Source organism: Punica granatum, chromosome 8, assembly GCF_007655135.1.
Source record: "Punica granatum isolate Tunisia-2019 chromosome 8, ASM765513v2, whole genome shotgun sequence".
Classification (NCBI taxonomy): Eukaryota; Viridiplantae; Streptophyta; class Magnoliopsida; order Myrtales; family Lythraceae; genus Punica; species Punica granatum.
Window position 1 is genome coordinate 11,324,197 of NC_045134.1, and position 3,111 is coordinate 11,327,307.

The following is a 3,111-nucleotide window of genomic DNA, read 5'->3' on the forward strand; positions in this document are numbered from 1 at the left end:
CGATTGCGAATTCAGAAGATCAAAGTCGACACTCTTAATTGCAGAAATCTTGAGGCATTTCGTTCAATTGGAAGATTGGAGCAGAAGCGGGTTGTTCAACGACGGCCGTTAACGTTGGGAGGTTATCCGTCAGGGACTAGCATTTATTTGGACGGAAGGACCAATTAGTCCAAATGTTTGAAACGTTCGGACCAAATGGTACAGAGAATATCTTTTCGGGATGAGTTTGACTTGAGATGCATATTTCCGGAACGAAATAGTCAATTTTGTCTTTTTTTTTAAGAGAAAATCCTCTATTACAATATTTATTATTAAGGGAAAGTGGAGCAGCTCGGTTTCACACCGCGTCTCCCAGAAAATCAATAAGAGGAAAATCTCTTTGTAGTCTGATGTGGATCTCTCTCTTGGGTTGTTTCTCTCTCCGATTCAAACTTCACTGGGCAATGGTTGATCGTTTCTGGCCACCTAAACCGTGGGTGAGGTTGTGCCCGTGGCATTTGACGGCTCTAGGTGGATCTCTCCCTTGGCCTGTTTCTCTCTCCGATTCAAACTTCACTGAGCAAATGATGGTTTGATTCTTGCTACCAAAGCCTGGGTGAGGTTGTGCTACTGGTATTTGACGTCTCTGGTGGCCCAAAGACGACGAAGTGGCAAGCCAGAGGCCTGGGGTGATGGTTTGGGCGCAAAATAGTTGTGTGTGTGTTCCCATCAATTAATTAATTGAAGAAACGATGGAAACGGTGCTTCAAATAATTGGCAGTATTCGAAGTACGGAAGTTTACTGACTATTGGCAACATTTAACAAAGATTTGCAAAAGGGGCCGCTATTATATTTGTTTGGAAAGTGGAAGGGTACGATGGCAGTATTAATTTGAATTTTATGTGGAAGTTTATTTCGCCCAAGAGGTTTATGGAAAGTGGAAAGGTACGATGGCAAAATCGAAGTTAATACGCAAGTTTATTTTGTCCAAGAGGTACTATTAATTTTCACGAAAAGGCAAGTACGTATTTGATATAGGGGTATAATAGGAACTATGAAAGTTAATAAAGGCAAATAGAAGGGTAGAATGGGAAATAGCAAATGTGGAGAAACAAAAAATAAGCTCCACTCTTCCATATTTAGTATAGACAATAGATAGATATAACAATAAAATTAAAAACTAATTACTGGATAGTTAATTATCAATTCTCCCTTACTATATGTTTTATTATATAAATTATCGAGAATTTAATGTTGCGTTTGGTTTGTAAGTAACATTTTAAAATCAAATTTTGATTTTGAAAAAGAGTTGTATAAATGATTATGTATGTGGCCCACCATTTAACTTTACATGAGTTATTTTGTTTTGTTGTGAAAAAAAAGTAGTATAAATGGGACTCACCATTTGACTTTGTATGAATTATTTTTTTTATTGTGAGTAGAATTAAGTTAAAGTATGATTTTAAAATCATACTAACAAACCAAGCAAAGGAAGATTGTAAGGAAAATTGTAACTACAAAATCATTTTTCTGGAAATATAAGAAAAAATGTGAGATTGTTATATGTGGTAATATTGTGAATTACTGAAAAAGTAAGTAATGATATCATATTTAATTTATTTATGTGAGTTAACATGTGGGATCCAAAATGACGTTTTGAAAATATCATGTGTCACGGAGGGAAAGATTTTAGCACCCAAGGCTAAAAAGTTTTCACCATCATGCATTTTCTATAGGTCAAACTTTTCATCCGAACACTTTATAAGGGGTGGAAAAGTGAGATTTTCCTGGGAGAACTTTTCAGGCTACCTATGAGTAATTTACTTGGCTTAAAAGTAAGAGTGTTACATTGCGTTTGACAATAAAATTAAGTTAGGTTTAATTTAATCAAGTTTGATTTTAAAAAATGAACAAAAAAGTAGTTGAAAAAAGTATTTGAGAGAATTTAAAGAAAAAATAAAAAGTAATGATTGTGTTGTTGAATTAAGGAAAAAATATTAAAATTAAGAAAAAAAATATTAAATAATTAAGAGAATTTATTATTAAAAATTAATCGTAATAATAGATAAGAAAAAAATATGAGAGAGAATTTAAAAAAATAATAAAAATAATAATAATTGTGTTGTTTAATTGAACAAAAAGTAAAGTAAAATTAAATTAAATTAAATTTGATTTTGAAAATAAACATAGATTTCGATCGTATGTTGCCACCCTTTTAAAGCAAGTGCACAGTAACCTTCCTCGCCCATTCTCTCTCTCTTGAGCTACTTTTCCTGCCTCTAGTATTATATTTTTTTCTTTATTTTTTTAAATTATTCCCATATTTTCTTTTATTTTATATTTTTTACGTCGTGCAATTTCTATTTAGAGGTCCTATTTAATACCAATTGAAATTGAATATTCGAAAGCATATAGTCCGAATGCAGGCTGCTCATGTTATGAAGTACGAAATAAAATTCTATAAAATTCAACACGCGGTTCGCATAGGTAAAGCTCTAGTATATATAATGACCCTGTATAGTTATATGCAGAACAAGAGTAAGTAGGCAATTATTACCGAAAAAAGAGTAAATAGGTAACTTGGTCTCTAACCTTTTACGTTTTCAATCCGGTCCCGGACATATTTATTTACATCAATTTATTCAATTAGTTTTAAAATATGCATCATTAACATCCTCATTACATCTTTTAAGTCGCTTATGACATCAATTAGATCCAACATTTTTTCAAATTACAACCTCGAGTTTTAGCGACACATCAGATAGATCCATAATCACATATGTTAGGTCCTTAGTCACATTAGATGAGTCCCCCACCTTTGGAGTCATATCCTTGAGAAGATGGTGTGTAACTTCTATTAAGTTGGCGAGGGATCAAAGTGATGTAAATTAACAATTGATGGCTAGGGTTATATCATTTAAGTCCTTTACATGCGATTCTGGAAAAATCAAGAATAATTATCAATGCTATTACCCTGCTCGCCACCACTCTACGCCGCAGTGGAACTACCACCTCCAACGTGATCGAGATGTGTTCTTGGCTATACTCGCCGAAAAAACCAAATTGAGCCTCACAAGGGCCGAATATGGCCTGTTCGGGCCCGATATGGCTTGAGGGCTAGAGGAGCAGCT